Source organism: Callithrix jacchus, chromosome 8, assembly GCF_049354715.1.
Source record: "Callithrix jacchus isolate 240 chromosome 8, calJac240_pri, whole genome shotgun sequence".
Lineage (NCBI taxonomy): Eukaryota > Metazoa > Chordata > Mammalia > Primates > Cebidae > Callithrix > Callithrix jacchus.
In genome coordinates this window covers 66,656,070-66,670,968 of record NC_133509.1, presented here as the reverse complement: position 1 = coordinate 66,670,968, position 14,899 = coordinate 66,656,070, and positions in this window count along the sequence as shown.

Genomic DNA, 14,899 nt, shown 5'->3' with positions numbered 1-14,899 from the left:
CTTTTAATGTTTATATTGGTTCACATGGAAGTAGAAACAGAGATCCCAGACATTAGAATTTTAGCTATGTTTGACTTCATCGAAAAGCTAAAATTGTAGTAATCTTGACTAAGATCTCAAATCTCATAATAAAACCAGCTTTCTCAAAGCCAAGCAAATTGGTACAAGGCAAAACATTGGTGAGATTATTTCCTATTTTAATTTCTACTATGGTTTATACCAAATGGTGCTATTTTTCGTTAAACTCTGTTAGCATTTCATGGAAGAAGACAGGTGACAAGCCTCATTAGTCATTGCCTGCTTAGAAACAGAGACATTGCCAGAAGGCAACACCGTCAGCCTAGTGGCTTACTAGTAGAACTGAAGTTAAGCCAGAGTGCCGAGTTGTTCTTTCTGGGCTAATCTTCTATCATCCCTTCTATGCCACAGAACTCATGGAAGAGAAACTTTTGCTGACTGTTAGCTGATCCTATATATGATGAAAATCTATATTTATGTTCATTTGCCTTGCAAAATGATGACAGTGATGGTAGCTCTCGAGAAACCATAAAACAGGTATTCAAGTGAAGGCAAGCATTTGAACAGAGAAGGACACTTAGGCTGCACAGTCACCTGAACGAAAAGAAAATTAAGAATCAAAATGGCCACTTATATAACAATGAAAATGAAAATGGACCCCTACAATTTATACAGGAAGGCTGAGTTGGGTTTTTCCCTCTATTTTATGAGAACATATTCAGCATTTTGGTAATCACATGAAAAGCAATCACTTGTGTCTTTTTAAAGCAGAGTTTGAAGCTGATGGCAGATGCAGGAAAATGCCTATTGATCAGATCTTGCTCCATGTTTTCCAGCTGAAATGTGTCACACTCTAAACTGAGAAAATAACTCCAGGTCGCCCTCCTTGGAAGGCACACATGATGATGTCCGAAATCATCATAGAATGTTTTATCCTCCTTGGTCCTTTCTCATCATTCTGAGATACATGGTCAATAAATGACCCCCTTTTGGTAGATCACATGGCCCTTAAACCTTTGGAGTTGTTAGAAACACATGCTTTGGGGCAGGACATATCTGGATTTGAATCTCAGTGTGTCATTTACTAGTGTGGCTCTGGGTAAGTTATTTGTGGTTCCCTAGTTCCTTGAGTTGGACGTAAGACCTACCTCCTCACATTATTGTAAGATTGAAATAAGATGACATTTGAAACATACCTGGCTCATGGGAAGTACTCAAATAACTATTGGCTCATTTCCCCTCTGCTTATTTCTCATAATTCTTATCACACATTGCCTCATATTGAGTAGTTATCTGTGTTATGTCTTATCTTTACCCCTCATTAGTCAATAACCTCCTCAATGGTTGAGGTGGCAGCCCACTCATTTTTGTGTCCCCTGGACCTCCCCCACATAGTGCCTTAGAAAGAGTGGGCACTTGGAAACTATATATTGAATGTCATTTTTTCTAACTCAGCATATACTCAGCAATTTAGTGAAATAATACCGTAGTCAAAATGCCCAGGGATGTACCTTTTCTCAAGTGGGTCGGCTGCTTTTATTTTTAGAAGTCTTTCTGAGCATTCACTTAGACTAATGGCCTTTTACTTCAGGCAAGCAATCTTCCCAGGTTAGATTGGACTATCTATTTTCACAATTCAGATGAGACTTTGTTTTTGTCCTGAGTTTGTGACATGCACGTTTAGATGAGTCCAAAGAGTAAAGCAACCAAACTATTCCACCTTTTGTCAACTGAACATTCATTACCTACACTGGCAGATTTCTAGCATGACCGACTATATACATGACTCTACATATGACTATATATGTATGTATATGAAACATACAAACACAGTTTGTATAGTCTTTTATATATAAAATATATTTTAGAGAAACCTAAATGTGTCCAAAATTCTGTGATCCAAGAAAAACATTTTTAAGCTCTACAGAGATAAAATAAATGGCAATTATATAAATACTTTGAAGAGGCAAAATGAAATGAAAAAATCAGTCACATTTAACTATGCTTTGGCATTTTACCTTGGAAAATATGTAAGTAAATTATATTAGACTTGAATATTAATAAATTGAATACAACTTTTCTTTCCTTTACCTTTCTCTTTGGCTCCCTGTCCTTAGAAAACCTTCGTTTTCTCATCTCACAGAGCTGTTTTAGGGATTAAATGAGAAAAGTTTACACAGTCCCCAACACAGGGACTGCTACGCATTACAAACTCAAGGTGGAATAGTTTGGCTGCTTTACTCTTTGGACTCATCTAATGTGGCGGGCTGTATTGCTGTTTATGTTATGCATAAGCCTGAGCCTTCCTTTTAGTACAAAAAAAAAAAAGGAAGTGCTCAGGAATAATCTAGCCAGGAACTTCCCAATCCCTTCTTTCTGATCCCACAGACATTCTAAATATCTTTGCGCTGACACAGTGTAAGAATTCTGGTCCCAGCAAAAGCTAGCAAGATACAAACAAAGAAACCATCTTGGGGGAAAAAAGCAAGGAAGTGATTGCCAAGGTTGGTAGGGGCACTCTGGGAACTTCTAAGAGCTACAGACAAACAAAGATACCACCTTGGTCAGACGAGGTGGCTCATGCCTGTAATCCCAACACTTTGGGAAGCCTAGGTGGGCAAATCACTTTAGATCAGGAGTTCGAAGCCAGCCTGGCCTTGTCTCTACTGAAATCTTGTCTCTACTAAAAGTACAAAAATTAGCTGGGTGTGGTGATGCATGCCTGTAGTCCCAGCTACTTGGGAGGCTGGGGCAGGAGAATCACTTGACCCAAGGAGGCCGAGGTTGCAGTGAGCCAAGATCACATCATTGCACTCCAGCCCGGGCAACAGAGTGAGACTCTGTTTTAATTTAAAAAAAAAAAAAAAGCTCAGAAGTTTTCTAGAAGCCAGGAGCTGGCAGTATTCTAGATATGGGTTGTGGCTACATGGTTACACTTTATAATGTTAATGTTTTATGTACTTTGCTGTATGTGGGCCATATTTCACAATGAAAAGATTTAAAATGGGTGTGTGTGTGTGTGTGTGTGTGTGTGTGTGTGTGTTTCTTGGAAAAAAAATACCTTCTTGGATTTTTAGAGTGTTTTTTGCTTCTCAGAAGGCTTTAAAACAGGTGATACACTGTGAATAAAGTATGACTTCCTCTATTTGATACAAAGATGCTAAAAGACATACCTGAGGTTACATTCAGCTAGTTCCTCTTAGAGCCTAGGGTTTAGGACTAAGATATCCTAAGTTTAGAGCTCTATTTACTTCTCCAAACTTTCTTCCAAACCAAGATGTGTACTTTATACCATGTTAATATTATGCAAACTAATACCTTAATTTTAAAATTATGAAATATTTTAATCATATAAAAAAGTATAGAGAATATAAGGAAACCCACATATATAATCCTATTTGCTTACCCAATTTGCCTCAAACTTTGAAAAAAATAGTAACATTGTACATATATCTTAGACTCTGTGTACCTCTCCCAGCTTTCTTTCTCCACAAATTTCAGTTTCTGTGAGTTAAAAAAATAATTTTCCACATATGTAGGTATCCATAAACAATGCACAATATTCTTTCCTAGGGTTTACAATTTTATTTAAATTGTATCATATCACAATTATAATATTCTCTGTAACTTTATTGTTTTGGTTAGTTTTGACTCAAAATTAGTTTTTTTTTCTATATACCATGCTATAGCAATTTTTTTTCTATATACATGCTATCTAGCAATATCTAGTATTCCTTGCCTGGATATATAGAGTCATTTTAAAATGTATTTGCTTAGATTGTATCTAAGAAAGAAGACTTAGGTTGTATCTATTATTTTGCTACCAAACAAGACTGATGAAAACATTCTTATAGAAGAGAGGTTGGCAAATTGCAACCAATGGACCAAATCGAGACTGCCACCTATTTTTTGTGTGGTGTGGTCCATGAGCTAAGAATGGTTTCTACTTTTTTTTTTTTGAGACAAGGTATTGCTCTGTCACCCACGCTGAAGTGCAGTGGCTAAATCGCGGCTCACTGCAGCCTTGACCTCCCAGGCTCAAGCCATCCTCCCACCTTAGCCACCCTAGTAGCTGGAACTACAGGTGCCTGCCACCATGCCCTGCTAATTTTTTGTGTTTTTGTAAAGGTGGCGGTCTCACCATGTTGCCCTGGCTGTTCTTGAACTCCTGAGCTCAAGTAATTCACCTGCCTCAGCCTCCCAAAGTGCTGGGATTACAATTGTGAGCCACTGCACCTGGCTGGTTTTCACATTTTTAAATGGTTAAAAAATTTCAAAAGAAAAATAACATTTTGTGACACATGAAAGTTATCTGAAAATCAAATCCCAGTGTCCATAAACTTTAATTGAAACACAGCAATACCTATTTATTTACAAACCATCTAAAACATTCACAGCAGAGCTGAGTAGTTGTGCTAGAGATCACATAGTCTATAAAGCCTAAAATATTTGCCACTCAGCCCTTTACAAAAATAAAGTTTACTGACCCCTATTATACAAGTCTCTTGATGTATATATGTAAGAGTTCCTCCAGGATACATTTCCAGAAGCTGAATTACTGGATCTTAGGATACTAGAATCTTCGACCTTACCTGAGGCAGTCCAATTGGTCTCCAGTTAATTATTTCAGTTCACACTACCACAAGCAGTATATGAGAATTCATGTTGATTTACTTGGTAATCCTTAATGTTATCATATTCTCAAGTTTGTGCCAGTCTGATTGGTATGAAACGGTATTGCGTTATGATTTTTATTTGCATTTCTATGATTACTTAGGAGGACAACCATTTTTTCCACAGGTTTACTGTCAATTGCCTATTCATAAACTTTTCTAATTTTCCTGTTAGGTTATCATTTTCTTATTGATTTTCAATAATTATTTTTGCATTATGGAAACTAATTCTTTCAGGATTATGTTGGTTACTAATATCTTCTATGTTTTTGAGTCTGATCTTCTAACCTTGATTGTGGTGTCCTGTGTACAAATATATATTTGAATATACTTAAATTTGTCAGTTTTTTCTTTATGAATTGTATAGTTTTTTTTTCCTTTTTCTTTTGTTTATCTTTTCTTAGATGGAGTCATGCTCTGTCACCCAGGCTGGAGTGCAGTGGCGTGATCTTGGCTCACTGCCTCCCCACCTCCCAGGTTCATGTGATTCTCCCACCTCAGCCTCGCCAGTAGCTGGGATTACAGGCACGCACCACCATGCCCAGCTAATTTTTGTATTTTTAGTAGAGATGTGGTTTCACCATATTGGACAGGATGGCCTCAAACTCCTGAGCTCAAGTAATACACTTTTGCCTCAGCCTCCCAAAGTGCTAGGATTATAGGGTGTAGCCTCCACACCTGGCCAATATTTTTTCTTATCTAAACATTATTCTTGGCCAGATGTGTCGGCTCATGCCTGTAATCCTAGCACTTTGGGAGGTCAAGGCGGGCAGATTGCTTGAGGTCAGGAGACCAGCCTGGCCAACATGGTGAAATCTCATCTCTACTAATAATACAAAAAATTAGCCAGGCATGGTGCACGTGCCTGTAGTCCCAGCTACTCAGGAGGCTGAAGGGGTTGCAATGAGCTGAGATTGCACCACTGTACTCCAGCCTGAGCAACAGAGTGAGACTCCAGCTCTAAAAAATAATAATAATAATAATTTAAAAGCTGGGAGCAGTGACTCATGCCTGTAATCACAGCACTTTGGGAGGTAGAGGTGGGAGGATCGCCTCAGGTCAGGAGTTTGAGACTAGCCTGGCCAACATGGTGAAACTTCACCTCTTTAAAAAAAAATGTGATTCTAATGCTATAAAGATATTCCTCTATGTTTTCTTCTAAAACATTTGTGAAGTGATAACAAGCACTTATCAAACTACCTAGGGCAAGATGAATAGAGGACAGTTACTAACTTCAACTCCTACCTGTGCCGCCAGAGCATGGAGTAATTCTAGCCAGCAAAGGAGGGGATTGCAAAAGAGAGTAAACAAGATAATAAATTTATATATATATACACACACTGATTACCTTGACTAGGGGAGTGGGTGGAAGTACAAGCTGGAGGCACAAATCATAGAGGTGGGATGTTCAGTTAATGAGAGATAGGAAGTGAAAATGAAATCATTCTTTCAATGAGCCTGGTCATAAAGGAAATGAAAGCTGTAGAAGCAGATATAACATAAAAGAGACCTTTGTTGTTGTTGTTGTTGTTGTTAGCAGAGAACCTTGAGCATGCTTATATGCTGATGGCAAAAAGTAGAGCAGAGACTGAAGATTCAGGAATGAGGGGAGATCATTGATGGAGCCAGGTTTCTGAGGAGGTGGGATGGAGACTGGATGAAAGGGGAAATCTACTCTTTCTCTTGCTGCTGTTACACCACCCCCTGGGATACATCTCCTTCTTTCCTTTGCCTCTCAAAAAGCTATACATTCTTTATTAAGACCACCTGGTATTGGCACCAAAGATAGACAAATAGATTAATAGAACCAAAAGGGCACCTGATTTATGGCAAGATAGCACTGAAGGGCAACAGGGAAAGGGCAATTCCTTCAATATTATCGGCCAAGTGCAGTGGCTCACACCTGTAATCCCAGCACTTTGGGAGGCTGAAGTGGGTGGATCACCTGAGGTCAGGAGTTCAAGACAAGCCTGGTCAACATGATGAAACCCTGTTTCTACTAAAAATACAAAAAATTATCAGGGTGTAATGGCACACGCCTGTAATCCCAGCTATTCGGAAGGCTGAGGCAGGAGAATCACTTGAACCCTGGAGGCAGAGGTTGTGGTGAGCTGAGATGGGACAACTGCACTCCAACCTAGGTGACAGAGTAAGCCTCCATCTCAAAAAACAAACAAAAACAATATTGGCTCACCTCTGTATCTGTTTGAGAAATTTTGATTTCTACCTCATGTAATACTTGAAAGTCATTTCCAAATAGAATGTATATCTAAAGATAAAAGGTAATAAAGCTTCTAGACAATAATAACATAAGAAAATATCTTAGTGACTTTGAAGTAGGGAATGTTTTCTTAGACTGAAAGCAAAAAGTATTAACTATTGATAAGGAAAAGATTAGCTACATTAAAATTGGGAATTTATGTTCCTTCCAAAAAAAATCACCATTAAGATGGAAAGGCAAGCTCAAGAGTAGAAGATATTTGTAATATATATAACCAACAAAGGGTTCAGATATAAAGAATTCTAGCATATTGATAAGAAAAAGACAACTGAATAGAAAAATAGGTAAAACACCTGAATAGGCACTTTACAGAAGAAGATATCCAAATGGCCAATACACATATGAAAAAGTCTGATTGTCACTGGTCATAAGTGAAATGCATATGAAAACTATCTTAAAATACTGGTAACCCAGGGTTGGCAGAGATGTGGAGTATTCTAATTTTCATACAATTGCAGTAAGAGTATAAATTGATGCAAACACTTTGAAAACTGTTTGTCAGTATCTGTTAAAGCTGAATGTGCACATACTCTGTGATCCAGCAACCCCACATTTATATTTACACATGTTTATTCATAGAAGCTTTGTTCCTAATAACCCAAGTATCTTGTCTTCAGCAAGAGAATTAATAAATTAATTAAGAAATATGTATACAGGCCAGGAGCGGTGGCTCATGCCTATAATCCCAGCACTTTGGGAAGCTGAGGCAAGCAGATCACGAGGCCAGGAGATCAAGACCAGCCTGACCACCATGGTGAAACCCTGTCTCTACTAAAAATGCAAAAATTAGCTGGGTATGTTGGCGCATGCCTGTAGTCCTAGCTGCCTGGGAGGCTGAGGCAGGAGAATCTCTTGAACCTGGGAGGCAGAGGTTGCAGTGAGCCAAGATAGTGCCACTGCACTCCAGCATGGCGAAAGAGTGAGACTCCATCTCAGAAAAAAAAAAAAGAGAAATATGTATACAATACCACAACAACATAGATGAATCACACAAACATAACATTGAGTAAAAGAAGCCAAACACAAAAGAATCTTTCTGCCCCATTTTTATGACATTCCAAAACTAATCTACTGTGCAAAAATAGTCTACTGTGTGGGAAATCAGAATAGCCATTATCTTTTAATGAGGAGTGTAGGAAATGACTAGGCATAAGGTGGGCTTCTGGAATTGTGATATTCAATCTATTTAACTATGTGGTAGTTACACTAGTGTGTTTGTGTGTTTATTCTTCAATAATTCATCAAGCTATATACTTCTGATTTGTGCAGTTTTCTATATATGTGTTAAACTTCGATTACAATGTTCATTGTGAAAAATTAAAGCTATCTATTCTGTCATTAACAGTGTCATCTACATAAACATTTTGTACTTTTCTATTTACCTTACTTATATATCTAGCCATTTATCTATTAATATTGTTCTTTTAATTGCAAGTATGAGATTAGAGGATGAGTGTTACTTGTCTTCTGATTTTCTGTGGGTCTTTGCACACATCAGGTGTTTAATAAATATTTACTGAATTGAAATTTTAAAACAATATATTGGAACCCTCTCTGGGAAGTTTTAGGCAAGCATGTTGTCAAACAATTACTGCTGATTCATCCTTCTTCACCAACTAATCTCTCCTTTATAATGTCCTGACATGAGATTAGCATCCACAAACACTAAACAATTATTACTGTTGCTTTGGAACATAACTCTTTTAAAGAAGTTTCTCTAAGTTGTAAATTTTTTCTGGGTCATGGATTGGTGGGTATATATGATCTATGGGTATAATTTTTCCATATACAGAAGTCAGGAACAGCAGCAAAATAATTTTTAATTGTCAGAATATTAAATATGTATCTAAATGCTTTACTGAAAAGCCAAACTATCTGTTCACTAGAATAAATATCTTTTATTCTTCACTTAAAAAGATGTTCCTATCCACACTGCACCACAAGGCCATCTGCTCTAAGCTATTTCTTCTAGTAAGAGTAAAAATGTGATGGATACATCCATCTCTCTTTTTCTAGGACTATGGTTATCATATGTTGCATGTGTTTGCAGGAAGTCCGATGTAGGAAAAGAGTAGCATTTGTGACCACAGACTATGGCTAAGATAAGTAGCTTCTGTAACATGTTGCATACACAAAACAAACAAAAACAAGATAAAATAGGAAGCTTTGGCTGGGCACTGTGGCTCACACTTCTAATCCCAGCACTTTGGGAGGCTAACGCAGGTGGATCACGAGGTCAGGAAATCGAGACCATCCTGGCTAACATGGTGAAACCCCATCTCTACTAAAAATGCAAAAAAAATAGCTGGGCATGGTGGCACATGCCTGTAGTCCCAGCTACTTTGGAGGCTGAGGCAGGAGAATCATTGAACCCGAGAGGCAGAGGTTGCAGTGAGTCAAGATTGCCCACTGCACTCCAGCCTGAGTGACAGCGAGACTCCGTCTCTGCAGAAAGGAAAATGAGAAGTTGGCCTCAAATACAACTTATCCCAATCAATTAGCCAAATCAGGTTTTGTTAATTATGTTGCTGGCAGCAGCTTTTTGTGCAACCTGGCCCTCTAAGAGAGTCCTCTCACTTTTACTGGAGTGTGGGTTATGTGACTTTTTCTGAGCTCCCTCCTCCCCTCGCCGGGGAAACAACACTGAACTGTAATTTTCTCTTTATTGGTCCATCTTCCCCTCTAGATCATGAGGATCTTGGGGATCATGTCTTTTAAAAAATATCTCGAATTCCTAGCATTGTACCTGGAACAAAGTTGGCATTTACTAGAATTACATATTACAAATGCAAGTATTAACTGCAGACTTGATCTGTCACATTCCTAACTTAAACAAGGCTCCATTGTTAATATTTAGCCATGCCTGGAGATGATTAACTCACAAATCTGAATTTATAGTGAGGTGTTTAACAGTAGAATTAAACTGAACATCTCGGAAGCAGAACATGAGAGAGTATTGACTGCTAATAATATAAAATTAGACTTCTGTTTTGGCAATATGAGAACCAGATACCCTGAGGAATTCTCTTAGAACAGAACACCATGGGGGGAAGATACATAAGAATTATTTAAAAGTCTCTATGAATGCAGAGCTGATCTGGCGAGAAAGCTACCTCCAGATAGATAATAAACATTGGAGATGATATATGCCTGAAGCATCTGACAGTCTCTGGTGGAATGAAGCTTTTGGTTTTAACTACCTGCATGTAAGAGTCAGGAGACAAAACTGAAGGCTCGTAGAATGTGGGAAGTAAAAATAAAACCTTGGCATAATCTGAGACTCTAAAAGGCATCATTTTAGTGTAAGGATGAAAGTGGGGGAAACTCTCACCACATAGTAGAAGATAATAGGAAACACGTCAATCTCAGCCTTCTTTATAAATAGAATGGGGAAAAAATGTTCTCTGGAGTATGGGTTCCAGGACTGAATTCATATTAGATAAACTAAATTTCTAGTTTAAAGTGCTGCCAGATTGACAGTGACTCTGTATAAAAAATAAGTGGGCATCAAGGCTATGCCCAAGGAACAACAGACAATAAAAAATTACCAAGTAGATAGATCTAGCAAAAAAAAATTAAAGACAACATCTAGAAATAAGATGTGAAACTAAGATCAGACACTCAATGATTAGATTAAAATATCAAATTGTCCCTAATTAAAAAGAGAATTACTAAAATAGAAATTAGAATGAAACAAAGTACACAGAATGTAGCACAAAGATTTTAAAACTTATATAAAAGAGAGGTTATGCAACCTGGAGAATAAAGTGAGAATTCAAAAATCCATTTTTAGAATATAGGTATATTAGTCTGCTAGGACTACCATAATGAAATACCACAGACTGGGTGTCTTAAACAACAGAAATGTTCTCACAGTTCCAAAGGCTGGAAGTCCAAGATCAAGGTGCTGTCAAGGAGGTTGGTTTCTGGTGAGGCTTCTCTAGAGTATAGACAAGCCGCCTTCTCATTGTGCCCTCACATGGCCTTTCCTCTGTTCATGTGGAGGGATTGGAGGGAGAGTGAGCACAAGCATGCTCTGGTCTCTCTTGTTCATCTTATAAGGACACCCGTGATATTGGATGAGGTCCCACTCTTATGTCTTAATTTAACCTTAATTATTATACCTTTCTAAAAGCCTATTACCAAAATTCAGACTATAACAATAGGCAAACTGGATAGGACAGGAAAAAAGACAATATTTAAAGACATGATTAAAAACTGATGTTCAACAAACTTAAGAAACTTAAAGCAATATAAATGAAAAGAAATACTTGCTTTGACATATCATACTGAAACAATAGAATGCCAAAGACAAAAATAAGATTAAGAACAAAGAACGAAGACAGATTATCTATAAAGGAAGCATTATTAGGACAGCCAACTTATTATCACTTTCAATGGAAGTAAAAAATAATGGTATAGTATCTTCAAAATTCACTGCCAAAAAAAATGAAGCTTGGTTGTGGTGGCTCACGCCTGTAATACCAACATTTTGGGAGTCAGCGGTTGAAGGATTGGTTAAACCCAGTAGCTCAAGACCAGCCTAAGCAGCACAGTGAGACCCCATCTCTAAAAAAAAACTTAGCCAAGCATCATAGTTTGTGTCTGTGATCTTACTTAGTCCTGAGGCTGAAGTAGGAGGATCTTAAGCCCAGGAGTTCAAGGCTGCAGTGAATTAGGATCTCACAAATGCACTCCAGCCTGGGTGACAGAGTTAAACTCTGACTCTAATTTCAAAAAAAATTAAAGTATAAAACTCACAGTTCTTATAAAACAATTTAACAAAGGAGGATGAGAAAGAAATCATATATCAACACAAGAGAACTCCAGCAAACCACAAAGACAAATGGAAAAAAAAAAGAGGGAACAAAGATTCTAGGAAGCAACTAGATAATAACATTATGACAGGATTAAAGCTTCACATATCAATATTAAACTTGAATATAGTTGATTAAATGCTCCACTTCAAAGATATAATTGGAAGAATGGACTAAAAGAATTTCAAAACTTGAATCTTCAAGGCCAGTATTACACCAATATCAAAACCAAAGACACATCAAAAAAGAAAACTGTAGGCCAATATCAATGATAAATATTGATGCACAAATTCTCTGCAAAACTCTAGTAAACAATTCAAAAACACACTACAAAACTCATTTATTATGACCAAGTGGAATTTATTCCTGGGATCTAAGGATGGTTCAACATATGCAAATCAATTTATGTGATACTTTATAGCAACAGAATGAAGGACAAAAACCATGTGATCATTTCAGTTGATACCACAAAAGCATTTAATAAAATTCAACATCCCTTTATGATAAAAACCCCAAAAAATCCCTGGATATAGAAGGAATATACCCCAGCAAAAAGAGCCATATACGACAGACCTACAGTTAGTATCATACTGAATGAAGAGAAACTGAAATCCTTTCTTCTAAGATCTAGAACTGACAAATATGCCCATTTTCACCACTATTATTCAACATAATACTGAAAGTCATACCTAGAGCAATCCGACAAGAGAATGAAATAAAAGGCATCAAAACTGGGAAGGAAGAAGTCAAAGTATCTTTGTTTGTGGATGTGGTGACCTTATATTTGGAAAAACCTAAAGACTCCACCAAAAAAAAAGCTATTAGAACTGATTAATACATTCAGTAAAGTTGCAGGACACAAAATCAACATGCAAAATCAGTAGCCTTTCTATATGCCAACAGCATACAATCTGAAGTAGAAATAAAGTCATCCCATTTACAATAGATATAAATAAAATAAAAGAGCTAGGAATTAAATTAACCAAAAAAGTGAAAAAACTCTACAATGAAAACTATAAAACACAATGCAAGAAATTGAAGAAGACACATAAAATTGGTAAGATAGTCCATGTTCATGAATGGGAAAAATCAAATTGTTAAAAATGGTCATACTACCCAAATCAATCTACAGATTTAATGCAATCCCTATCAAAATACCAATGGCATTGTTTGCAGAAATAGAAAAAAATCACAAAATTTATATGAAACCACACATACAGACAAAAAAACTCAGAATAGCTAAAGCTATCCTTGGCAAAAACAATAAAACCAGAGAATTTATATTACCTGACTTTAAATTATACTACAGAGTTATCATCACCAAAACAGACAGATCAATGGAACAGAATAGAGAACCATAGAAAAATACATACATCTATAGTGAACTCATTTTTGACAAAGATGCTAAAAACAACTTATTTCTGAATGATTTTTGGGCAAATGACAAAATTAAGATGAAAATTAATTTTTTTTTTGAAACAAGTGAAAATGGAGACATATCATATCAAAACCTCTGGGATACACCAAAAGTAGTCTTAAGAGGGAAGTTTATAGTGTTAAATGCCTGAGCCAAAAGAATAGAAAGACCACAGACTAACAGCCTAACATCTCACTTCAAGGAGCAAGAAAAACAAGAACAAAACAAACGCAAAGCTAGCAGAAAAGAACTAACAAAGATCAGACCAGAACTAAATCAAATTGAGAACAAAAGAATACAAACAATCAATGAAACAAAAAGTTGGTTCTTGGTAGTAATAAAATTGATAGGCTAGCTAGACAAACCAAGAAGAGAGAAGATCTATATATACATAATCAGAAATGAAAAAGGAGTCATTACAATTGATACTACAGAAATACAAAAGAGTGTCTCAGAGACTACTAAGAACAGCTATACACCCACGAACTAGTTTTATTGGAAGTTTTAGCAAGAGCAATCAGGCAAGATAAAGAAATAAAAGACATCCAAATTGGAAAAGAGAAAGTCAAATTATGTGTTTGCTGAGTATATAATCTTATCCTTAGAAACACCTAAAGAGTCCTCCAAAAGGCTCCTAAAGTTGATGAACGAATTGAGTACAGTTTCAGGATACAAAGTAAGATACAAAAATCAATAGCATATCTATACACCAATAACAACCAAGCTGAGAACCAAATCAAAAAGTCAAATCCATTTATAATAGCTACCAAAAAAAAAAAAAAAACCCACCTAGGAATATATTAAACCAAGGAGGTGAAAGATCTCTACAAGGAAAACTACAAAACACTAAAGAAAGAAATTGTAGATGACACAAACAAACAGAAAAATATTTCATGCTTATGGATCACAAGAGTCAACATTGTTAAAATGACGATACTGCCCAAAGCAATCTACAAATTCAATTCAATTCCTATCAAAATAGCAATGTCATTTTTCAAAGAATTAGAAAAACAATCCTACAATTCATATGGAACCAAGAAACAGCCCAAACAGCCAAAACAATCCTAAGCAAACAATAAAGTTGGAGGCCTCATATTACCTTACTTCAAATTATACTACAGGGCCATAGTAATCAAAACAGCATGGTGCTGGTATAAAAACAGACATATAGATTAATATAATAGAGAACCCAGAAATAAAGCCACATGCCTATAGATCTTTGACAAAGTACACAAAAACATGCACTGGGAAAAGGACACCCTATTTAATAAATGGTGCTGAGAAAACTGAATTGCCAGATATAAAAGAGTGAAATTGGACCCCCATCTGTCATCTTATACAAAAATTAACTTAAGACCTGAAACTACAAAAATATTTGAAGAAAACCTAGGAAAATCTCTTCTGGACACTGGCCTAGGTGAATAATTCATGAGTGAGACCTCAAAGGTAAATGCAACAGAAACAAAAATAGATGAATAGGCCTTAATCAAATTAAAAAGCTTGTGCAAAGAAAAAGAAATAATTAATGGAGTGAACAGAAAACCTTAAGAATGGTAGCAAATATTTGCAAACTATGCATCAAACAAAGGACTGATATCTGAACCTACAAGGAATTCAAGCAGCTCAACAACAAAATAACTCCATTAAAAAGTGGGCAAAGGATATGAACAGACATTTTTCAAAAGAAGATATA